A 26,304-nucleotide genomic window follows, 5' to 3' on the forward strand; every position below is an offset into this window, starting at 1 on the left:
TCAGAAAATTTACAGCCTGACAATGTGGTAGAAAAGAAAATCCTGTATTCTAAGAAAAAATTCAATCTGATTGCAGTAATTTGCATAAGTAATGAGGATCTAAATGCTAATCACCAAGACAATGGAGAAAGTGTCTCCAAGGAATATCAGAGATGTTGGAGGCGAGCCCTCCCATCACAGACCTGGAGGCCTAGAAGGAAAAAAGGGTTTCATGGGCCAGACCCAATGCCCCACTTCTGTATGTAACCTAAGGACTTGGTGCCCTGTGTCCCAGCCACTCTAGCCATGGCTAAAAGAAGCCAAGGTACAACTTTGGCTGTGGATCCAGAGGGTGCAAACTCCAACCAAGTCTTGGCAGCTTCCATGTGATGTTGAGCCCAGAGGTGCACAGAAGTCAAGGTTTGAGGTTTGGGAACCTCCACCTAGATTTCAGAGGATGTATGGAAATGCTTGTATGTCCAGGCAGAGGGGTGCTGCAGGGGAAGAACCTTCATAGAGAACTTCTGCTAGGGCCATGCAGAAGGGAAGTAGGGGGTTTAAGCCCCCACATAAGTTGGCACTGGGGCACTGCCTAGTGGAGCTATATGAAAATGGCCATTGTCCTCCAGATTTCAAAATGATACATCCACTGAAAGCTTGCACCATTTGCCTAGAAATGCTGCAGACAATGCCAGGCAGTCAAAGGAGCTGGGAACGGGGCTGTGCCTCACAGTCACAGGGCTGGAGCTGCATAAGACCATTGGGATGTACCTCTTGCATCAGCATGACCTGGGTGTGAGATGGGAAGTCAAAGGAGATCATTTGAGGGCTTTAAGATTTGATTGTTCAGTTGGGTGTGGTGGCTCATGCCTGTAATCCAACACTTTGGGAGGCTGAAGTGGGCAGTTCACAAGGTCAAGAGATCGAGACCATCCTGGCCAACATGATGAAACCCTGTCTCTACCAAAAATACAAAAATTAGCCGGGTGCGGTGGCATGCACCTGTAGTCCCAGCTACTTGGGAGGCTAAGGCAGGGTAATTGCTTGAACCAAGAAGTTGGAGGTTGCAGTGAGCCAAGATTGTGCCACTTCCTGGTGACAGAGTGAGACTCTGTCTCAAAAAAATAAAAAAAGACTTGATTGTCCCACTAAATTTCAGACTTGTTTGGGGTCTTTAGCCCCCCTGTTTTGCCCATTATTTTTTCCATTTGGATTCATGCATTTATCCAATGCCTATACCCTCATTGTATCTAGGAAGTAACTAACTTGCTTTTAATTTTACTAGCCCATACATGTAAGGGTCTTGCTTTGTCTCAGATGAGACTTCTGACTGTGGACTTTTGAGCTAATGCTGAAATTTGTTAAAATTTTGGGGAACTGTTGGGGAGACATAATTGGTTTTGAAATGTGAAGATGTGAGATTTGTGAGGGGTTGGGGGTGAAATGATAGGGTGTGACTGTGTCTTAACCCAGATATCATTTTGAATTATAGCTCCCATAATCACTGTGTGTTGTGGGAGGGACCCAGTGGGTGATAATTGAATCACAGGGCTGGTTTCCCCCAACTGTTCTTGTGGTATTGAATAAGTCTCACAAGATTTGATGGTTCTATTATGGGTTCCTCCTTTTGCTTGGCTCTCATTCTCTTTTGCCTGCCACCATGTAAGACATGGCAATAGAACTACAATTGACATTGTTTCTTCAGTCTTAGGTTAAATCCTAGAGTTCTAGTATCTGAAAATAAATTTTGCAGATTCATAGAAAATATGACAAATGAAAATAACTCAGAATTACATTATGATGCTAATTTAGTAGTTTCCAACTTTTTTTTTTTTAAATCTTACATTCACAGAATATCCTATTTACCTAAGGAATAAGCCCCACATTTCTCTGATGGAAAGTCTTTACATTTGATTTTATAAGCAAAAATAATTAAATAAGCACTTACATTCTACTACATTATAATATTTTAAAAGAAATTATGGAATGATTATTGGCTAAAATCAAAATTCACTCAAGTATAAAATTCATTGAAAAGTAACATAGAAATGGATTTATATTCCTGAAAATATGAAGCCTTTATATTCATATCTCATTGACAAACAGGTTTGTTGCTAGTTTTAATTGTGTTAAATTGTTTTCAATGTTTTTTCTTTTTATTTTCTATTGTTTAATTGTTAATATGTAAAGTTTTAAAAAGATTTTTACTCAGAAGTCAGGATTAATTTGGGTTAATAGACTTACAGATACATATTGCTGTCAGGGAGGATTAGCATATGAAATGTATGTTTTAAATACAATTTTGTAAAAAAGGGTTTTGTACCTAAGCACTGTGGCATGTGTCTGTAATCCCAGCTACTCAAGAGGCTAAGGTGGGTGGATCCCTTGAACCTAGGTGTTTGATTCCAACCTGGCCACCCCACATAGAAAGAATGCTGTTTCAAAAAAATAAAATACCATTTAAAAAATATTTGGCCCAAATCTTTTGATACTGAAATTTGAAACTCATATATCCCTTATAAGTATGCAGGAGTGGGTCTTTAACTTATTCATGAAGAAAATTTCTGGTTTGATTGAAGGTAATATTTTACTCTTAACAGGAGTGTGTTTTCATTCATGCATGTGTCAAACTCCTCAAGCTTTTAATAAGGAGGGGACATCAATTTGACAATTTATGTGTAAATATATGAATAAACTTTCAACAGCAATCAACAATATTAACTCTGTACTATCTCTAGAGAATCACACAGCATGCCTATGCATTTCAGATTCTATTAAGTGATGCTTAAAACGACCACATCATATATATAGTAAAAGCGTAATTTAAAAATAACCTTACATCATTTTGCCCTTCAATCTCAACTATTCTTATTGGGGGAAATATGCTTACAGTTTTCATCTTAAAATATGTTACAAACATGTACATATTTATGAATTAAATATATGAGATTAAACTATATTAATTTAGAAATATTTAATTATTATGACATGAAATGAGCAAATATATATTAAGTAATGTACTTTCTTAATAAAATAAATGTTATTTATTTTTGGTGCTTCTTGAAGCTAGGGTTTTCTTTCTTCAATAGTGTGTTTTGATTAATTAATATTTTGCCTCTACTATTTAGAATTTGTTTAATCAGCTATATAAAATATTTTAATAGAATATTCAATATATTATTTACTCAGTTCTTAATTTATGTACATCTATGTTATTTTATATATTTTTAATATTGCAAACAGATCTACAGTTATTATCTTTATAGATGCTAATATGTAGACATGCAGAAATAATTCTAGGATATATTAAAATAGATAAAAATGTTATATATATTTATTTTTACTCTACCTTGTGTCTGTGAATTAAGTTTCACCACCAGAAGGCTACACATCTGGCCCACATAATCCCAGCACCTTGCTGAATTGCTTCACTAAGCTCTGCTTCATGTTATATGCCCATTGTTACGTGTAGACTCATGAGAAATAGCATCATGGAATGTGGTAATGTAGCCAGTGTAGCAAATGCTGTCACTGCACAATCCTCTGGTAAATTAGAGTATTTCTCATGTAGCTTATTTTATTTTTGACTTATCTCTAATGGTAATGTATAAAATTCTCTAAGAGATTAATTATGAATTCCATATTTGAAAAGTTTTAATTCCATGGTTTTCTGTTTTACTTTGTAAATCAAAATAACAGCTGAAGTTCAGTTAAAATAATTATGTTGCTCCCTGTGATGTGTAAGCTTTTTTTTTCTTGCTTCACTAATTTGGTCAATACTTTTTTAAATACTTAAATTATTATTCACGTAATATGCTTATTTATTTCTAGAGTATTTTAGAAAACCACAGTGATTTATAACGTAAGGTGGTGAACAAAATTGAAATCTTACTTTTATAATACCTACATATCCTCTTAGTTTGTTAAATAGTACATTTTATACCTAGGAGCCTATTTACAATTTAAGGTAAAATAAGTGTCATTTCTCCTGAAAAGTGACACAAAGAACAACCAACATATATGGATGAGAAGAGTTCTCTGTGTTTATAAATTCATTCCAAATGGTGTGTAGTACATTTGTTACTCATGAGGATAGTTTGCTCCTCAATCTTCTCAAAGGCCTGTAAATCAAAATGTAAATTAATATAAAGTGAGAAGGATCTTAGAAACCATTTCTGCTTAAAAATAACTATAGGTAATATGTTGTTCATTCAGGCTAATTACAAAAAACTCAAGAGAACATTTGAATAATAATTCCTCCAGCATTATTTAAAGGAAAGAGTAAGAGTCTCTAGAAGGCATGAGAATTTTGGAAATTATAAATGGGTTTTCTAAGTACTCTATATTTTCCTTAGAAAAATTTATAACCCTTGGCTCTTCAAACTTCAATTACATATTCTAGTCACATGAAAAAGTGCATGCTAGTATTCTAAATTATATAATTAGCATTAGTGATAGTAGTTTTTTAAAAATACAATCCACTTTACCCATATGTATAAGGAAATAGTAATCTTAATAAAGTTTAAAAACAAAACAGATGTAAAGAAAAATTAGACATTAATGAATATGAATGTGATTTACTTAATCTATCCAAAATTCATTAAATGTGAATGTTGATTTTTGCCAGGCATTGTTTAGAAAGTGGTGCACAGAACTGAACAGAACTGATGAAAATATCTTCCTTGATATATCTTAAGTTCCAGTGGGAATACAAAGAAATAATAAATTTCCTTAAAAAGTAGTATACATAAAAGTTGCAGAGAAAGTGTTTTTTTAATGAAAATAAAGAAGAATAGTAGGATAGGATGCAGCAGGCTATTGGCCTGGAAAATAGGAAAGGTGAAGTAGTTATTCACCAAGAAAAGGCATTGAGAGCTGTAGGTCTATGTTGGGTATGGGGTGTGGGAGACTGAAAATTACGTATACGGAGTGTGATATTTTTACTCTGAGATGCTTATGATCCCAGCTAAAAGAAAACAACTGTAAAGTAGACAACTTTTGAGTTTTAATTTAATTTTTTTTAATTTTACATAGCTTCTATAGTATCTTATTTTTTTAATTATACTTTAAGTTCTGGAGTACATGTGCAAAACGTGCTGGTTTGTTACATAGGTATACACATGTCATGGTGGTTTGCTGCATCCATTTCCCCGTCATCTACATTAGGTATTTCTCCTAATGTTAGCCCTCCTCAGTCCCCCCACCCACTGCTATCCCTCCCCTAGCCCCGCTACCCTCTGACAAGCCCCAGTGTGGGAGATCTCCCTCCCTGTGTCCCAGTGTTCTCATTGTTCAACACCCACTTGAATGAGAACATGCAGTGTTTGGTTTTCTGTTCCTGTGTCAGTTTGTTGAGAATGATGGTTTCCAGATTCACTTTTAATCTCTGATATCTACAAATCAATTTCACTGATCAAATGGTGTAGGTGCTATCTATCTACTGCTTCAAAATGAACCATTTCATACCTTGTTTCTTCTTTACATGACATTTTTTGAACACACACACCTTTTAGTCCAGTTAATCTCCAAATCTCAAGGCACATTTTATTCTATTATTTCTGTTTCATGACAGTAATCTCCTCATTCAAATTATCTTCACTTCTTATAAAATCAATATCATTTTAAGTTCTCAAGACAATTATAGTTGTTTTTAATAAACTGAATTTAATCAAGTACTTTTCTTGGATTTTTTTGTGTATTGGGTTTGGGGATGATATATGTAATGATTAAATGCAAATAATTTTATATTTTTATAATGAATAATAAAAGGTAAATAAACTTTAAATGTGTAATTTTAAAATATACTTTAATTGCTTAATCTGTGTCTAAAGCTCTAATAAAGTTTTAAATTCTTAAGGTGACTCATAACAAAAAAATTATCTTAAAGTGTAAGAAGTTTTATTTTCTACGAATTGTATTTCTGTTTTTTTTATATTATTAATAATAGGTTAAGTTGCCACTGTTTTGAAATATGTATTTTTATTAAAAGATAAAGAGTAAATCACTTACACAGTGAAGGAAACAAAGAGTGTTACTGATAAACATTTAATAGAACACATTAACATTAAAATTTTTGTCATTATCTAAAATTCAAATGTAACTCTTTTTTATTGAATTCTGAAAACCCTAGAAAATGTCATATCAAACTACACAAAATTAAGTGAAGCTTTAACATATGACCACTTTATAATTTGGCAGACATTGCAATGTATACAAATATGAAGTCTAATTTATATATTTTCTGAAAAATAAAATCCTGAATTTATAGTGTATCTGCGTATATTGTTCAACCTGTTTGAAAATCTATCAAAGGCCTAATAAAATTAGTATTTTGAATTTGAACTTGTTAAAATACATAATTGTTATAGCTTTTAAAAAATATGTGTACCGCTTTATGATTTGCTCCATTGCTTTTAAAATTTCATGATTCTATTTTATAACAACATATAACTGATTCGTTCATCAAGAAATACTCATTGAGCATCTACCATGTCTCATCACGCCAAGTCCAATGCTCCATCATGGCCTCCTGCTTCAAATGTAAGTGTATAACTGAGCAGATCTACTTGTTTGAGCTAGAGCTAGGGAAGAAAATCACCCTCCTTTATAAGCTTTGAAGTCAGTCATGATCTGAATTCTGCAGCCCCACAAAAAAAGATATATTGAAGTCCTAACCCCTGACCCAAATAGACATGAATAGAGGGATGACAATGTGAGAAGACACAGGACGAACTCCATATGAAGTCAGAGGCAAATATATATATTATGCTTCTTGGCACAAGCCAAGGAAATGTCTAATGCAAGTGGAAACTGGAAGAAGCAAAGAGGGATACCTTCTTCTCCAGATTTAAGAGACAGCATGGCCCTGCTGACACCTTGATTTGGGGCTTTTCATCTCCAGAACTACAAGGTATTACATTTCTGTTATTTAAGCTACCCAGCTTTTGGTACTGTGTTATGGCAGCCCCAGGAATGTAATAGGAAGTAAAGACATTCTCACTTGCTCTCCTAAACCTGGCCCAACCTGATGCATTCTTAATTCCTTATAGCCGGTGGTATTATAAATTATTAATCACAAGATTCATAATTTATATGTTCTAGTATAATTTGAACATAAGAATGTTTGTATCTAGGAAGCTAACCTATAGTTTGTTTTTTTTTTTTCATTTAACTTGTTTATTCAATAAAATGTTATTGAACTCCTACAATATGCCAGGAACTTCTCTTCTAGGACTCTAGGAGAAATCAGTGAAAATAATAATTAATATTAATCATAATAATAAAGAGCTAAAGACTTTTGGAATCATGGAGTTTCTACCAAAGTTGACCCATCAAAAAAATAGCCCAAAAGGAGGTTTACTATAAACAAGATGATAAGTAAAATAAAGAAGTTATCTGTTCTTTTGTATGGCATATGCATAAATTTCAATCTCTATTCCTATATGTATCTCTATCCCTATATGCATCCCTTTCTAAATTTTATCTTTATCTTAATTAGCTAAATTAGGTATAATGTAATGAGTGCTTCATTTTTAATAGAAAAAATATTTTTAATTTCATGGATTTAAAAATCTATTGTACTCAAAAACAGTGCCACAAATTATCTTGCTTTAATAATAATAATAAAATTTCATTTTTACAGTATCCAGTGTAAGTATAGCCACTATTGATTATGCAATTCTTGGGGCAAAATCATAAAGTTGTATTTTTATTCAGAAAACTTAATTAAAACACAAATAGCATCTTAGGCTTTAATTTTAAAATAGTCATCAAAGTAAAATGATCCTCTTTTAGTCAGAGTTGTAATATAACAAAATGAAAACAATTTTAACAGCAAGATAATGTGGGGACAATGAAGCATCATACAGTTATGTCATTATTAAATTTATATTAACTTTGTGGCTTTAAAAGCTTATGTTATCACCTATTTCTAAAGAAAAACTGTTTTATTATAAACATGCTTTTCAGTTACATTCATATGCCTATATATACTTTCTCTTTCAATTGAATTATATCTTCCTTAGCCATAAAATATCAGAAGTTTAATTTTAATCTTCAGCAATATATTACTTTTGACATTCCCTTAGAGATAATAATTTTGTTGATAGAAGTATTGATTATAACATATTATATAGTACTTACCATGTGCCACATACTATTTAAAACAAGATGTGTGTGTTTGTCTGTGTGTGTGTGTGTGTGTTCACCTTCTCATACCTTTATGTTTAGGTGGGAATGCACTTCTTTTAGCATCACTAAAACAATTGGAAAACAGCAAGTGTTGCAACTCAGATTTCACCTTGCAGGTCTAGTTCCAGAATTCATTCTTTTTAAAAGCCATAAAAGAATAACATTGACTCTACAGTATAAGCTATTCGTATAACATTGCTAAAGGTTGCACATGGTATTTTTAAAAGTTACAAATGCAGGAAGGATGACTACTTTGTAAATATTAATACATATTTATCTGTGATAGTAGAGATTCAGGCCTTTTCCAAAGTACAAAAGCACAAAGATCAACATGAGTTATATTATCTTTAAGTGTTTGCATTTTGTTTAGTTTGGATTTATTTTATTTTATTTTACTGAATAAAATACTTGGATTTTCTTATTGTCTCTTGCTTCCTTCTCCACTAAATGTCCCATGAATTGGATAATACCTGCCTTTCCACTGTAAAAGTTCCTTTGAAATAATTCCTTCTGAAAAATGAGAAATAAGAAACCTCTGTATTGTCATTTCACTATAAGAAAAAAGCAATATTTATATTGGATAGAATTCACATTTTTATCATCAATTACAAATATATTTGTTATATATACAAAAATAACTTCAAATAAGTATGGTAAATATAATTTTTATGTTCTTGTTAACAACTACACTTAGCATCTGCTAAAAAATGTAATGAAATGTGTCTTGCCCTAAATAAAGAAATAATTGTAATTTATTTTGCAAGATCTACTTTATTTTGCAAACCTTTTTTGAAATGCTTGGCAAGCAATTGGAGCTTAGAAATGGTACCTTGAAACAAATATTTTATTTCTTATTCATTTATTTTATTTTACTTTAAGTTCTGGAATACATGTGTCATGGTGGTTTGCTGTACCAATCAAGCCATCTAGGGTTTAAGGCACACATGCATTAGGTATTTGTCTTAATGCTCTCCCTCCTATTCCCCCTCCATCCCTGGACAGGCCTGAGTGTGTGATGTTCTCCTCCCTGTGTCCCTGTGTTCTCATTGATCAACTCACATTATGACTGAGAACATTCAGTGTTCGGTGTTTCATTTCAAAACAAAGATTTTCTTAACAGGAATATGTTTGACCACAGAATCAGTCACTTTAAAGATAGCAGAGATCTTTAAAGAATTCATTTGTTCTAATATTTAAATGTTCACAAAATAATTATTTTATAATCTGTATACTGTAAATGAGTCAACAGGAGTCAAATCAATTATCTGATATCTGACAGGTGACTCAATAGATTCTGGAGGATACTAGCATGGGAGGATGAGGGGGAAGCACAATAGTTCTTATGTCTGAACTTCACCTCTGATATCAAATAGTCACTCAATTTTATTTTGAATCAGTGTTATTTCAAATTAAATGTAAAATTCTACCAAAAGACTATCTTCAAAATAGTAATGCCCTTTCTTGTAGAATAAGGATAGCTTCCTGATAGGTTTGAAATCATATCTCCAGTAATAAATTAGAAAATGTGTTTTATTTTTAAATTGCATATGTTTAACTGTTAATGGCAGGGACTATATTTCAAAACTTACTGTGACAGCTTCAATTTTGTGTTTTATCAAAATCATTTACATTTGATCATAGAATACTTCTTTTACATTCAAGGCACAGAAAATCATTTTTATAGTATGTCTATTTTAGAAGAACAGTAATACTTGACAGCTTTTACTTCTTAGGTCAATATAAATAAACATCAAAATAGATTTTTGCAGTTTTTCCCTTACAGAAACATAATTATTTCCAGTAAAAAGCAGGTCACATGCAGAGGTTAAATGAAACACTTCTAAATTGAGGAAATTTGTTTGAAAACAAACATTCTGATTTACCACAGTCTTTCCTCCTCCTTCAAACTTACCCACAAAGTGAGCTTTATTTTCATTGTAAGATAAAAAAATTATAGCAAATATGTAACTCATAGAGATAGCTCCCAAGGCCACCTGTTTTATATTTAGCCCTTTTACTCAATCTTGACTGGTTAGAAAAATTAATAAACAGTACATTTATGACATAAATCAGTGTCTGAGTCTAGCTTTTTTTAAAAGTTATATTTTAAGTATATCATCGATGGCCATTTCGGTTGGTTCCAGGTCTTTGCTATTGTAAACAGTGCCACAGTGAACATACGTGTGTATGTGTCTTTATAATAGAACAATTTATAATCCTTTGAACATAAGTTCATCTTTGATATGTAATTCATCAAGTTGTTTTATCTTTTAGAGCAGTGGCCTCAGCCTTTTTCACACCAAGGACCAGTTTCATGGAAGTCAATTTGTCCATGGATGGTGTTGGGAGATTGGGGGGTTAGGGAGAGGTTTTTGAGATGAAACTGTTCCACTGATACCAGATCATCAGGCATTAGATTGTCGTAAGGAGCTCTGGCTGGTGGTTGGGGACTCGTGTTTTAGAGAGTCTAGAATATGTTATGAGGGATATTGAAATTTTTCTAAAGAATGTTATTGTATTTGGCACAACCTTGTATCGCATCTTCTTGTAACTCATTTAAATTCAGCATTATTTATGGCACAAAGAGATCTCTGCTTCTAGCTAAAATTCTGTATTACATGTTTTTATTTTGCTTAGTGCTACCATTATTAAAGTTTTAATTAATGATTTCAATTACAGTCTGCTTTTTCAATCTTCACATAAGTCAAGGCTTATTTTTTGGAAAGCAAAACCCAATGATACAGTTATGAGTTTAAACTTTGTTTTGTTTTGTAGTTTAAAATATGTAAAATAAATGTCAGTTGTTTAGCATTACTTTATCCTTGTTACAAACGACTTGACCTGAATAATGTTTACTTTTGAAATTTTATACATGTCATAAAATTATCCATTTTGTAGTAGCTAATAAAACAAGTTTTCTATCCTACAGGATAATTCTATATTTTACCATGTTTTTTATCTATCTTACATGACTTGTTATTCAAAATCAGACTTTATAATAATTTCTACAAAAAAAGAAAATTTCTATTATTTTCTGCAAGTAGCAAATGATCAGGGCCATGGAAATATGATTACAAATGGCTAAATTTTAGACATCCATTACATTATTTTTTTAAAAAAAGCATGGCAATGGTCTTTACTAATAGTACTGTGTTGCATAACATGATGTAGCTTTACTTTATTCTTTCATATGTATATATAGTAATTGCTACATAGAGAACACTGCTCACTTTCATTGTTTCCAGTTCTTGAAAAATCAGTCCAAACCACTTTTCTAAATATTTTATCTTCTTTTATTCTGCTTTTGAGTTTCCTGAGTTCCAACTTTGTAATTTCTAGATCTATTAAGATTCCACATTTCACTCATTCCCAATGAGCTAAATGTTTTTTAAAATACAACTGAACTGTACCTATGTGTAAGACAAGTAATATGCTTTCTTAAAAGTGAAAGACTGATTTACTATTCTATGGTTCAGAGATACAGAATCTTTCTATTTTGATGCTAAAAAAATATGCCCCATATGTTGTGATCCAAATGGAAGCATCTACACTAAATACAATAGAATATGTGAAAGAGAATTTTCAAACATTAATATAATGTAAAATCTCACAGTAAGTTCAAATCCAGTACTTTCACTTACATCCATAATTTCCTCATGTTTTTGGCCCTATCTGTAAGTGAAACTTCAGAAAACATGGTTTCTTTTGCCTAGCCCTGTGTCTGGGGTGGGGGAAAAATTTTAGGTTTATAAATATATATATATATATAATATATATATAATGTATATATATATATCTTATATATATATTTTTATATATTTATTTTATATGTGTGTGTGTGTGTGTGTGTGTATATATATATATATATATATATATAATAAGGAAAATAGAGAAAGAGAAAGTAAAAACCCGTAATAAACAATTTGTATTCTCTGTCAGCTTGGGGTTCTAATTATTTAAAAATTTGAAGTCGTAACCGTATAATAACCTTTAGTCCATGTTTTTTCATATACATTCAGATTCTTCTTTTTCCATTTGAATCTATTGCTCCAAACTGCTATATTTAAAATTATCTTTTTACTAAAATATCCTATCTTTCCTGGAATATAGCCTCTGAATATGTTGTGGAATATCTTTTTAATTAATCATTACTTTTTTAAGATTTGTATTTAGAATTTTATGTATGTAAATGTATAATGTATGTGTCCATATAGATATCCATATATATGAATTAATTTTTCAAGTTTAAAAGTTTTATAATAAAATTTAGGAATTATCATAAAATGACTATAAAACATTTCATATTTATGTGAAATATAATTCATATCTATATGCATAGTTTGTATAACACATATACAAAGAAAATTATAGCTAATTTAGCGTTTCTGCTGTTTTTTGTGCAATTAAAATCTTGTATTATAAAATCAGCTATATTTTTAGATTTATTAGCATTGATTATATCTTGTATTGTTTAATGCATTTTAAATCTTCCACATATCACTAGCTATGCTGCACTTCTCATTTCTAATTATGTTTTTATTTGTATTTTTGCATTTTTATTAATTAGATTGTCAACTGTTTATCTATTTTATTTTCAAAAACAAGCATACTGCTGCATTTACTTATCAAGTCTATTTTGTTGAGACTCATATTTAACACTGCTGTGTTGTCAAGGAAAAGAATATGAATCACAAACACTGAGCTTTGGGTTGTTGTTAATTTTGTAAGTTTAGTTGACCTGGGATATAAGTCCATGAATTTAAGGTTAAGGTTAAATACATAAATGTAGCATAGTGTCTTATTAGATAGAAATGTGCCTAGTTTTAGTGCTTAAAGAAAGCAATAGTGGATTAGGTCTTGGGAGCCGCAGTGGCTCTGGCCAGTTGTCCTGGCGCTTGAGGAGGCGAGTCTATGCGTTCAAGGCCAACCTGGGCAATATGAGAACTTCTCATTCATTAAAAAAAAAAAAAAAAAAAGTAGGTCTGTTTTCAGGAAACCATATGGAAGTATAGAGGGTAATCCCCTGAGAATACAAATGTTCTTTAGTTGTTTTCAGTTATTTGAAGAAATTTGCCTATGACTCTTTATTTCTGAAGGGTGATGAGGAATAAGTGGGCTGGATTGTGTTAGACACAATATTTTATCTCAATAGTGACTTTCTTTCTTTCTTTTTTTTTTTTGAGATGGAGTCTCACCTTGTTGCCCAGACTGGAGTGCAATGGCATGACCTCTCAGTTCACTGCAAATTCTGTCTCCCAGGTTCAAACGATTCTCCTGCCTCAGCCTCCTGAGTAGCTGAAATTCTAGGTGCCTGCCACTAGCTCAGCTAATTTTTGTATTTTTAGTAGAGACAGGGTTTCACCATGTTGGCCAGGCTGGTCATGAACTCCTGACCTTGTGATCTGCCTGCCTCAGCCTCCCAAAGTCCTGGCATTACAGGGGTAAACCACTGTGCCTGGACCCAATGGTGACATTTTTTGATAGTCATTGGGCAAAGCATGTATACAAAAATCCAAAGAAGATTTTATGAAGCACTCTAAGATCTGGTTGAGGCAGGGCTGGAGTATAAAAACAAAACTAAGAAGACCTACATAGGTAATTCAGGAGATATAACACAGACCAGGGCATAGAATAGGAGATAAGTGTGCTACTATTATATATGGAAAACAGCATAATTCTGATAACTTAAAGAATTGCAGAATTATTGGTGCAGGGTCTATTAAAGAATGCCATCAACAGAGAAGAAAAAGAATCCTTGAATTGAGGTAAGAGCAGAGAGCTGCCACAAGTAACACCTACATGCACCGGAGAAAAAAGCTGATGGTGAGCATAGTGCCTCTCTATGTGAGTGTTGTATTAACAAGGAGTCAGTGGAAGCAAAAACAAACAAACAAAAAAGGTTACAACTTATTTGTTACTCTTCTCATCTAAAGTTGAGGTTTTGTCAAATCCTCTTGAATCTAATCAGGCTTGGAAGAAGCCTGATTTGCTTAATACAGTGCCGCAGAAGCAATTCTAAGTGACATCCAAGGAAAGATCATAAAAGACCTCAGGGTTTCTATTTTGCCTCTTGGCAAACTTGTGCTATTGGCATGATCTCTCTGATGACTCTTCCTGCTGCTCCTTTTGTGGCAACCTGCAGCAGGTTGTGAGAAGTCCAAACCACATGAAAAGCTAAATATAGGTAATCTGATAAACTGTCCCAGATGAGTCCAGCCTTGGAGTAATTCCAGCCCAGACATCACACATGTTAAAGAAAAAGCCTTAGGTTAATTACAGAAGTAATTAGCGCAGTTCATGGGACTGGCCGGCATTTGAGTCTTCTTAGATGAGAACCCAGATACAGTGGAGCAGGAACAACCTATACCCACTCTATCCTATCTAAATTCCTGACACAAGGAAACCACGACTGTAATGAAAGAGTTTGTTATACCTACAGATTGAGGTAGTTTGTTCTGCCCAAAAAGGTAATCAGAACAAAACACATACACATATATGTATACTGCTAGAAAGATGGAAATATTTACTATAGGCTAAAGATAAAATAATGTATTGAGCAAGAACAGAAAGTCTGCATTATCGATGTAATTAGCCTTTTTAAATTGGTTTCGAAATGCTATGATTTGGAAAAATATATACATACATACATACATGCACACATGCGTACATATATAATATATAGAAGCATAAATATGTAGAGAATAGTACCTCTATATATAATTAGGTTTTTAAAAAGTTATTTATGATCTACTAATATAGGTCAAACACTGCTGTAGGCTCAATACATATTCTGACTTTCTGTGACAAAACTGATAACTAATGGAAGATTTTTGTTTAGAGAAGTATTAGCTCTTCTAAGAAAAGCTGATAGTTCTGAAGTAAGATGACCTTATAAAATAAAAGTCAGTAGACAGTGTGTTCATACTTAATATATTATGTCCAAATATTGGAAATAGCTACTGTTTAAGAAAATGTATGTTGTGGTTATAAGCATTTTCAGCCACAAACTGCCAGGTACAGAAAATTAAATGTGATATATTGACATTTTGTTACTCTTTAACTAACTTTAAAAGATTCATTAGTTCTACAATATTCAAATATTTATTTAATTTCATAGGTTTTTTTGCTTATAATTTTATTGTGGTATCAATTATACATATATTGTATTTCAGTTTCATGAATGTAGTTTGCTTTTAAAATGGAAACTACCCGTATTATTGCTAAAATTATCTAAAATAATAAATAAATCATTATTGCAGTTTGTTTTCAAAATTGAAACTACCCCGATATTACCCCTATTATCTGAAATAAGATTTAAATCATTTCTATCTTCCCAGAGAATGCCTTCATTCCTCTTTCTAGTTAAACTTTCCCACTGTTACATATTACCACTTACTGATTTTAGTCAGCATAATTTAGTTTGCTGGTTCTTGTGTGTTGTGTGAATAGAATCATTAATGTGAAAAATAGCTTCTGACATGGCCACTAATAATTTTCAAGTCCTCATATTCATGCCCTGACTTATTTACCTCCCTTTGGTGTGTGTTGGGTCTAATAACTTGCTTCCAATGGCTAGAATTAGGAAAAAAAAAAAAAGTCACTTCTCAGATTAGGTTATAAAAAGACTGTGGCTTCCACATTGGGAGCATTCTTTCTCTAACTTTGAAAAGACAGTTTTGAGGTTTTAAAAGCTCTTTCTGGTTCAAAACTGAGGGAAGTTTATGGTCAAGACTCATTTGGAACTGAGACTCCGAGTGCAAAAATCCAGGAGAAAAAGACTCTTCTCAATATTCACCTGTGATTCTAGGAGTAGGTATTCCCCATATTGAGCCTTCAGATGATACCATAGCCCAAGTTAATACCCTGACTGCACAGTTAGGATCCTATAAGTCAGAGGTGTCCAGCTAAGCTGTGCTCAGATTTTTGACTTACAGAAACCATAAGATAAATGTTTATTGCTTTAAGTTACAGTAATTTGGTGTGATTTGATAAACAACAATAGATAACCTACAATAGATAGTATATGTAATACATACATAAACTATGTGTGTTTCTGTATCTGCTTCTTTTGTGCATTATGTTTTTAAGGTAAATGTTTCACTATTTATCCATCTTATAGCATGTCTCTGTAGTTAATTTATTGTTATCCCAAGGGAGAATTCTGTATGAAAATATCATAATTTTAAGATTATTGGCAGTTAATGAAATATTTTATGTTTCCCTTTTTCAGTCTACCATGAATAACGGTGATTCAACTTTCTCCTAGACACACATTTTCATTTTTTCAGAAAAATAGTCTCTTGGTTATGACATAGAAATACTTTTTATTTTTAAGATATTGCCAAAATCTTCTCAAAAGCTTTAACACTTTACACTCTCATTAATAAAATATGAGAGTTCCATTTGTTCTACATCTTCATCAACATTTTCCATTATCAGTCTTTTTAATCATAGCCATTCTAATGTTAGAAAATTGTATTGGTTATGGTTTAATTTTCATGTCTCTGGTAACTAATGACGCTCTGCAACTTTTAACAGACTTATTTAACATTTGTATATCTTATTTAGTAAATTACAATCAATTTTTATCTGCTTATTTATCTATTAAATTCACTTTTCCTTCTAGGGGTTCTTTTAGTAAATTACAATCAATTTTTATCTGCTTATTTATCTATTAAATTCACTTGTTCTGTCTAGGGTTCTTTTACATTTTGTAAATGAACTTTTCTTCATATATATCTACAATATCTATTTTATTTCAGGGTGTTTTACCAATTCACTTTTTGTTTTGATGAACAAGAAGCTGATAATTCTGAAGCCAAGATGACCTTATAAAATAAAAGTCAGTAGACAACATGTTCATACTTAATATATTGTGTCCAAATATTGGAAGTAGCTACTATTCTTATTCATATGTTTACCACTTGTGGTATTTCTCTCTACACATTTGGACTTCTTCTTATATGACTTCAGAATAACAAACCATTCTATGCATCATTGTCATACAAACTGGCTAGAGAAAAATTAAATTATGGCTTTAAAATTATTTTTAAATATGTATTTTTTTGACTTCTTTTTGAAATATCTTTTTTCTAGATGTAACATTTTAGGTTTATAGTTTATTTTGTCCCCGGCACTTTAAAGATGTTATTCCATTATTTCCTTTGACTTCTTTCTCTATTTTATTCTGACAAGATTTTAGTGTCATTTTGCTTACATGATTCTTTAAAATGTGCCATTTCCCAGGAGCCCAGAAGTTTTTATGATTTCCTCCTTTTATTTAGTGTACAGTCCTTTGACTATGAAATACTTAGTTCAGTTGTTTCTGTATTTATTCTGATTTGGAGGGACTGAACATGTTAGATCTCAGAAACCTGAGAAGCACACTGCACATTTTGGAGAACTATTTTGTCTCAACTGGTTCTCAGCTATTGACATACTGTCCATATTTACTTGATGGAGATTATCAGAGTTTGTGTTGGTAATTAGAAGGAGAGTCACTTGGTTACTAGGAATCCTCAAGAATCTAATTCATCACTTAGCCTATGCATGACCATTACCTGTTGAATAAAACTTCACCTGGTTTCTTTTTCCCCTGTGCATTCAGGCTTCTTTCCATTATGCTCTCAGACTGAAAATAGCAAAGGGACTCTTATCTCCTATAAAGGGGAATTATTTTTCTAGAATATAATTTATATAAATTTGTAAATGTTTAGTTCTGTGATAGAAAGGAGACAGCTCTGATTTGGTAAACTATATGGCTTGATCTCATTTAACTCATATGAGTTCTAAATACTAATTAAAACCAAAATATTTTTAATGAACAGTTAATTTTACTTTCTTTGCAATGAAAAGTATCCAGTATAATATATTTTTAAAATTCTGTTTGTCCATTGTAATACTGTTCATCATATGTAAAATGTTTGTGTTTACATGTCAGAGTCACTTCTTGAAACATGCATTGATACCTTCAAATCTATACTTACATATAAGTTCTTACCACATATAATCAGTTCAACCTTGAGAAATGTTTCTTTCTATATTGTTTTTCTAAATAATTGTGGACTTTTGATAAATCTGGAAGTAAGATATTAATTTACTATCAGTAGAATTATCTAAATGCTAAATCAATTTACTAATATATTTATATCAAACTTTCTCTAAAGAAAAAAATTACCATCCGTACAATGTTAGAAAAGAATGAAGTCAGTAAAGAAGACAAATATTAAACTTGGTAGCATGCATATGCCCTTTTTTACTACAAGCATTTGTATTTTTGTCAACTGGTTAAAATTAATAAAATAGCCAGAAGTTTTCTATTTTACATCGTTTTAATTTATTTACATTTGTTTGTCTTTTTATGAAGAAATTTTGAGTTGGTATGTATCTGTAAAGTATATGCTTTTTTTTAGAGTGACATAAAGTATGAAATCGTTGAGAAAGTTGTGAAGGCAAAATATTGAAGGTAACCTTTGACAGTGATAATTTTTATTGATACAAATGAAATTTTAAAATTCTAAGAGAGGAAAAAAAAGTCTTAAAATTTGAGTGTTTGTATTTTTATTATACTTTAAGTTCTGGGGTATATGTGCAGATCATGCAGGATTGTTACATAGGTATACACATGCCATGGTGGTTGCTGCATCCATCCCTTGTCATCTACATTAGGTATTTCTCCTAATGTTGTCCCTCCCCAAATCCCCCACACCCTGCTATCCTTCTCCTAGCTCCAACACCCCCCAGCAAGCCTGGGTGTATGATGTTCCCTTCCCCGTGTACCTGTGTTCTCATTGTTCAACACCCACTTAGGAGTGAGAACACATGGTGTTTGGTTTTCTGTTCTTGTGTCAGTTTGCTGAGAATGATGCTTTCCACCTTCATCCACGTCCCTGCAAGAGACATGAACTCATCTTTTTTATGGCTGCATAGCATTCAATGGTGTATATGTGAGATATTTTCTTTATCCAGTCTCTCATTTATGGGCATTTGTGATGATTCTATGTCTTTGCTATTGTAAACAGTGACACAATGAGCATACATGGACATGTGTCTTTATAATAGAATGATTAACAATCCTTTGGGTATATACCCAGTAATGAGATTGCTGGGTCAAATGGTATTTCTATTTCCAAATCCTGGAGTAATCACCACACTGTCTTCCACAATAGTTGAATTAATTCACACTCCCACCAACAGTGTAAAAACATTCCTATTTCTCCATATCCTCTCCAGCATCTGTTGTCTTCAGATTTTTTGATGATCACCAAGCTAACTGGCATGAGATGGTATCTCAAGGTGGTTTTGATTTGCATTTCTCTAATGACCAGTGATGATAAGCATTTTTTCATATGTTGGTTGTCCCCATAAATGTCTTCTTTTGAAAAGTGTCTGTTCATATTCTTTACCCACTTTTTGATGGGGTTGTTTGTGTTTTTCTTGTAAATTTGTTTTACTTCTTTGTAGATTCTGGATATTGCCCTTTGTCAGATGGGTAGACTCCAGAAGTTTTTCCCATTCTATTGTTTGCCAGTCCACTCTAATGATTGTTTCTTTTGCTGTACGGAAGCTCTTAAGTTTAATTAGATTCAATTTTTCTATTTTGGCTTTTGTTACCATTGCTTTCGGTGTTTTAATCATGAAGTCCTTGCCTGTGCCTATGTCTGAATGGTATTGATTGGTTTTCTTCCAGGATTTTTAAGGTGTTGGGCTTTATGTTTAAATCTTTAATTAATCTGGAGTTAATGTTTGTATAAGATGTAAGGAACGGGTACAGTTTCCGCTTTCTGCACATGGCTAGCCAGTTTTCACAACACCATTTATTAAACAGGGAATCCTTTCCCCATTGCTTGTTTATGTCAAGTTTGTCAAAGATCAGATGGTTGTAGATGTGTGGGGTTACTTCTGAGGCCTCTGTTCTGTTCCATTGGTCTTATCTCTGTTTTGGTACCAGTACCATGTTGTTTTGATTACTGTAGCCTTGTAGTATAGTTTGAAGTCAGGTAGCATGATGCCTCCAGCTTTGATCTTTTAGCTTAGAATTTTTTTGGCTATGTGGGCTCTCTTTTGGTTCCATATGATGTTTAAGGTGTTTTTGTTTTTCCACTTCTGTGAAGAAGGTCAATGGTAGTTTGATGGGGATAGCATTGAATCTATAAATAACTTTGGGCAGTATGGCCATTTTCACAATACTGATTCTTCCTAACCATGAGCATGGAATGTTTTTCCATCTTTTTGTGTCCTCTCTTATTTCCTTGAGCAGCGGTGTATAGTTCTCCTTGAAGAGGTCCTTCACATCCCTTGTTAGTTGTATTCCTAGATATTTTATTCTCTTTGCAACAATTGTGAGTGGGAGTTTGCTCATGATTTGTCTCTCTGTTTGTCTTTTATTGTGTATAGGACTGCTGTATTTTTTTGCAATTGATTTTGTATCCTGAGGCTTTGCTAAAGTTGCTTATCAGTTTAATGAGATTTTGGGCTGAGACGATGGGGGTCTTCTAAATGTACAATCATGTTGTCTGCAAATAGAGACAATTTGACTTCCTCTTTTCTTAATTCTATTTCTTGCCTGATTTCTCTGGCCAGAATTTCCAATATTATGTTGAACAGGAGTAGTAAGATAGGGCACCCTTGTCTAGTGCCAATTTTCAAAGGGAATGCTTCCTGTTTTTGCCCATTCAGTATGATATTATCTGTGGTTTTATCATAAGTAGTTTTTATTATTTTGGGATACATTACATTGATACCTAGTTTATTGAGAGTTTTTAGCTAAAAGGGTTCGTAAGTTTTGTTGAAGGCTTCTCTGTGTCTATTGAGATAATCATGTGGTTTTTGTCTTTGGTTCTGTTTATGTGATGGATTACATTGATAGATTTGCATGTGTTGAACCAGTGTTGCATCCCCAGGATGCAGCCAACTTGATCGTGATGAATAAGCTTTTTGATATGCTGTTGCAATCAGTTTGCCAGTATTTTATTGAAGATTTTCACATCAAAGTTCATCATAGATATTGGTCTGAAATATTCTTTTTTAGTTGTGTCTCTGCTGGGTTTTGGTATCAGGATGATGTTGGTCTCATAAAATGAGTTAGGGAGGATTCCCTTATTTTGTATTGTTTGGAATAGTTTCAGAAGGAATGGTACCAGCTCCTCTTTGTACATCTGGTAGAATTTGGCTGTGAACTCATCTGGTCCTTAACTTTTTTTTTTGGTTGTTAGGGTATTAATTGTTGCCTCAACTTCAGACCTTGTTATTAGTCTATTCATTGTTTCAGCTTTTTCCTGGTTTAGTCTTGGGAGGGTGTAAGTGTCCAGGAATTTATCCATTTCTTCTAGATTTACTGGTTTATGTGCATAGAGCTATTTGTAGTAATCTCTGATAGTAGTTTGTGTTTCTGTGGAATCGGTGGTGATATCCCCTTTATCATTTTTTATTGCATCTGTTCGATTCTTTTCTCTCTTCTTTTTTATTTGTCTGGTTAATGGTCTATTTTGTTGATCTTTAAAAAAAAAACAGCTACTGGATTCATTGATTTTTGAAAGATTTTTTTGTATAGGTGATTAAGAACTTGCTTTATGTATCTGAGTGTTCTTGTATTGGGTGCATATATATTTAGGATAGTTAGCTCTTCTTATTGCATTTATCCCTTTACCATTATGTAATGCCCTTCTTTGTCTCTTTTGATCTCTGTTGGTTTAAAGTCTGTTTTATCAGAGACTAGGATTGCCACCCCTATTTTTTTCTGCTCTCCATTTGCTTGGTAAATCTTCCACCATCACTTTATTTTGAGCCTATGTATGTCTTTGCATGTGAGATGGGTCTCCTGAATATACACACCAATGGGTCTTGAATCTTTATCCAATTTGTCGGTCTGTGTCTTTTGAATGAGGCATTTAGCTCATTTACATCTAATGTTAATATTGTTATGTGTGAATTTGATCTTGCCATTTTGATTCTAGCTGGTTGTTTTCCCCATCATTTGATGCAGTTTTTGCATTGTGTCAATGTCTTTGCCATTTGGTATATTTTTGTAGTGGCTGGTACTTGTTGTTCCTATCCATGTTTAGTGCTTCCTTCAGGAGTTCTTGTAAGGCAGGCCTGGTGGTGAGAAAATCTCTCAGCACTTGCTTGTCTGTAAAGGATTTTATTTCTCCTTCACTTATGAAGCTTAGTTTGGCTGGATATGAAATTCTAGGTTGCAAGTTATTTGCTTTAAGGATGTGAATATTTACCCCCCACTTTCTTCTGTCATGTAGGGTTTCTGCTGTGATTCTGATGGACTTCCCTTTGTGGGTAACCTGACCTTTCTCTCTGGCTCCCTGTAGCATTTTTATCTTCATTACAACCCTGACAAATCTGATGATTATGTGCCTTGGGGTTGCTTTTCTTGAGGAATATCTTTGTGGTGTTCTCTGTATCTCCTGGACTTGAATGCTGGCCTGCCTTGCTAGGTTGGGGAAGCTTTCCTGGATAATACCCTGAAGAGTGTTTTCCAGCTTGGATTCATTCTCTTTGTCACTTTCAGGTACACCAACCAAATGTAGATTATGTCTTTTCTCATAATCCCATATTTCTTGGAGGCTTTGTTCATTTCTTTTCACTCTTTTTTCTCTAATCTTGCCTTCTCATTTTATTTCATTGAGTTGATCTTCAATCTCTGATATGCTTTCTTCTACTTGATCAATTTGGCTATTGAAAGTTGTGTATGATTCGCAAAGTTCTCATGCTGTGTTTCTCAGCTCTGTCAAGTCATTTATATTCTTCTCTAAGCTGGTTTTTCTAGTTAGCATTTCAAATCTGTTTTCAAGATTCTTAGCTACTTTGCATTGAGTTAGAACATGCTCCTTTAGCTCAGAGAAGTTTGTTATTACCCACCTTCTGAAGCCTGTTTCTGTTAATTTGTCAAGTTCCTTCTCAATTCAGTTTTGTTCCCTTGCTGGTGTGGAGTTCTGATCCCTTGGAGGAGGAGAGGCATTCTGATTTTTGGTGATTTCATCCTTTTTGTGCTGGTTTCTTTCTACTTCATGGATTTGTCTAACTGTGGTCTTTGAAGTTGGTGACTTTCGCATGGGATCTCTGAGTTGATGTCCTTTCTGCTGATGTTGAAGCTATTTCTTTCTGTTTTTTAGATTTCCTTCTAACAGTCAGGCTCCTCTGCTGCAGGACTGCTGGAGGTCCACTCCAGACCCTGCTTGCCTGGGAATCACCACAAGGGTTGCAGAACAGCAAGGATTGCTACCTGTTCCTTCCTCTGGCAGCTTCGTCCCAGAAGGGTACTCGCCAGCTGTCAGCCAGAGCTCTCCTTCATGAGGTGTCTCTTTGGAAATATGGGAGTCAGGGAGACACTTGAGGAGTGTCCCTTATCAGAGCTCAAGTGCTGTGCTGGGAGCTCTGTGGTGTTGCTTTTGATTAAAGAAGATGATAGCTTGCAATTCACTAGACTCTTTTATAACTAATTTGATATTCAGGAGGGAAGGAGGACTTTACATATTGCCCTTTCAAGAATTCAACAGTTTTGACCAAGTATCTTTTAATCAGTTGTAATATATATTTCACTGAGTCCAAGAATATTGGCCCAATCAGATTCCATATACAGCATTCTAATAGTCCCTACCACATTTATTGGCTCAGGGACAGTTTTTATAAATATATGGGAAATATTAGGGAAAGTTATAGATTATATTTTCAAACCTTTTGAAAGGCAAAAAGGTTTTAATGTCACAGGCTGAAGGCAGCCAATTCATTATGTTAGCATATGGAGAAAGATAAGGACAGTAAAGCCTTACCCAGTTAAATCTGTTTATCCCACATCCTTTTGTCTTTACTCTAATTAGTTTTCTCATGTAAACTTTGTGCTGGATGGCCTTCTCAGGGGGAGGTCAAAGGGGGTTTACCCATTAATGGTGTTTACTCTGGGCCCTGGAACCAAAAGCTCATTTGTACAACCACTGTTTTAACCATGTTAATTATCCACAAGCATGTTGACTTAGAACCTCTGTTATTAAATCCATCGTGAATAAATGTGAGGAGTTACAGGAAGTTATGGTTGGTTAGCTGCAATTGCCCTCTATAAGCAGGCAATGACCATCCCTAGCCCACTCAGATATAGTGCACTTGAGTGTATTCATTCATGTGTAATTGAGTCATGGGCTGCAGGACAGACCTCCACAGGTGGTGATCATTGTCTCACTGCTGGAGGGGGAAGGTTCCTGATTTTTAAATTTTCTGGGGTGAACTGAAGAAGTTCACCTGATGTCACAGTCCTGATAATCATTCTTAACATAATAGACAAGTGAAGTAATCATTTGAATCTCTAAGCCTTTTGCTTCAGAATTAGTTATTCATAATGCCACTATATAACTATAGTTGCAGTTATCTCATTTTTTACTGGCTGTAACTAACATGCAGTCTAAAGATACATGCAAATAAATTCCTAAGAACCATCTTTAAGAATCTATTTCTGGGGCCACTTGTGGACCATATGCTGAGCTCCAGCCAGATCCTATTCAAAAGTAGAAAATAAGTAAGATATGTCAAATCAGAGATGTTAAAATGAGAATTTAATATACACTAATAGAAAAATTAAATGTAAATAATAGACACAAGGGAATTGACGATGCCATTTCTGGGAGTATCAGAGAAAAGTTGGAGGTGGTAATTAAAAGCTTCTGCTTGGATGAAGAGCAATTTCTGTGATAAACATTTGAGGAAAGCAAGCAAATAGGACGGGGCAAGTCTTTTCTCTTCCCTAATTCCTTCCAGTGACTTCCTTCTCAATTATAAAACTTACAAGGAAGTCAGCTGATACAAAGAAAAAGGTGATTTTCAGATATCCAACCACAGTGTCAAGGAGTAGTTTAATAATTCTGACTTCTAACATTGTGGATTAGATTTGTCAAACTTTGAACATATATATATATATATATACACACACACACACACACACACACACACATATACATATACACACACACTTATATATATGTATATGTATATAACTATAGCCAGGAATGACATTTGGTTTAATGTAGAATGCTCCTCTCTCATGTAAGATATGTTAAATATGTTTTATTTTTTTGCTTTATTGAGGAATAATTGCTATACAAAAAACGTTTAAACATTCAATGTATAAATCTTGATTAATTTGGACATTTTCATGTACATGCAATACTATAAACATAGACGTATATATCAATAAAAGAGAAGAGGTAACCCAGAAATAATTCCATGTACAAATGAGAAACTAATCTTTTACAAGGATGCCAAGAACACACAATGGGAAAGAAAGTCTGTTCCGCAAATGGTTTGGGAAAACTGGATATCCATACACAAAAGAATAAACCAAATGCGTATCTTATTCCATACACAAAAATCAACTGAAAATAGACTAAAGACTTCACTGCAAAACCTGAAACGGTAAAACTCCTTGAAAAAACATAGGGAAAAAGTCTTGACATAGATCTTGGCAATAGTTTCTTCAATTTGACACAAAAGCCCAGGCAACAAGCACACATATGGACAAGTGAGGCTATATTAAATCAAAAAGTTTCTGCACAGGAATGGAAACAGGAAAAAAGTTAAAAGCTATTCTGTGGAATGTAAGACAATTTTTGGAAACCATATATTTGATGAAGGATTAATATTTAAAATATGTAAGACTTAGGCCAACGGGTATATGAAAAGCTGTTCAACATCAATAATCAGGGAAATTTAAATAAAAACTCAAGTTTGCTAGGATACCTATAATGAAAACAAAAATACAAGTAGTGCACTTTGGGAGGCCAAAGCAGGCAGATCACCTGGGATCAGGAGTTTGAGACTACCCTGGCCAACATGGTGAAACCCCATCTCTACTAAAAATACAAAAATTAGCCGGATGTGGTGGTACTTGTAATCCCAGCTACTTGTGAAGCTGAGGCAGGAGAATCACTTGAACCCAGGAGGCAGAGGATGCATTGAGCCAAGACTACACACTACACTACAGCCTGGGTTAAAAGAGCGAGACTATGTCTCAAAAACAAAAAAAAAAGAAAAGAAAAGAAAAGGAAAAAAAGACAAGAAGTGCAAGCATTTGGAGAAATTGGATCACTTACATACAGTGTTGGTGGGAATGTAGGATGGTGCAGTCCCTATAATAAA

This window comes from Aotus nancymaae, unplaced genomic scaffold (assembly GCF_030222135.1).
Source record: "Aotus nancymaae isolate 86718 unplaced genomic scaffold, 86718_ANA_hifiasm-v0.15.2.pri h1tg000014l, whole genome shotgun sequence".
In the NCBI taxonomy this organism is placed as follows: Eukaryota; Metazoa; Chordata; class Mammalia; order Primates; family Aotidae; genus Aotus; species Aotus nancymaae.